Genomic DNA, 642 nt, shown 5'->3' with positions numbered 1-642 from the left:
TTTTCTATGAAGTGTTACTTTGCAACTACTTTATAGCTAACTATTTGCGCTACAAATTCTGCATCTTAGGTAGTGTATTGAAGATTTATCTGTTTGCTAGGTTCCTTTATTTTGCTCTCAGCGATACAACAAATTCTCCTCTACCTGTTAATTATCAAGAATAACAGAACTACAAAAAAAGGGGGCCTAAATGAAAAAAATCTGTGCTTTACAGCTTTTACACTTTCAGTCTCAGCAGTTCACAGACTTCACTGAAGTCAATGAAGGAATTAATTTTATCTTAAACTAAAAACCAACCAACATAAAAGCATTAAATAATAATCAGGGGAAAAAATAAAATAATCCAGCTCAATACTAGAGCTAACAGTTCAACCTTACACTTAGCCAAATATAGAAATGTTTGTTGATTTACAGTACGACTTGGCCGTCAAAGTATTCCGTGATTGACCAACCGCAAACTCTGCACTGGAACACTGAGTCAAACCACAACAAATCTTTATCCTACATTGTCACAATTTTTTGTCTCTCTCCACTCCTTTATGCCTACCCTGCTTTTATCCTTATTGCCTATCTGATCTTAATTCGTGCTGATAATGTACATTTAGACCACTGTGGGCTTCAAAAGCACAGACTGAAGAAAAG

This window comes from Mycteria americana, chromosome 2 (assembly GCF_035582795.1).
Source record: "Mycteria americana isolate JAX WOST 10 ecotype Jacksonville Zoo and Gardens chromosome 2, USCA_MyAme_1.0, whole genome shotgun sequence".
NCBI classification, from domain to species: Eukaryota; Metazoa; Chordata; class Aves; order Ciconiiformes; family Ciconiidae; genus Mycteria; species Mycteria americana.
The sequence above is the reverse complement of the archived record's forward strand: the minus strand, read 5'-3'. Positions refer to the sequence as shown.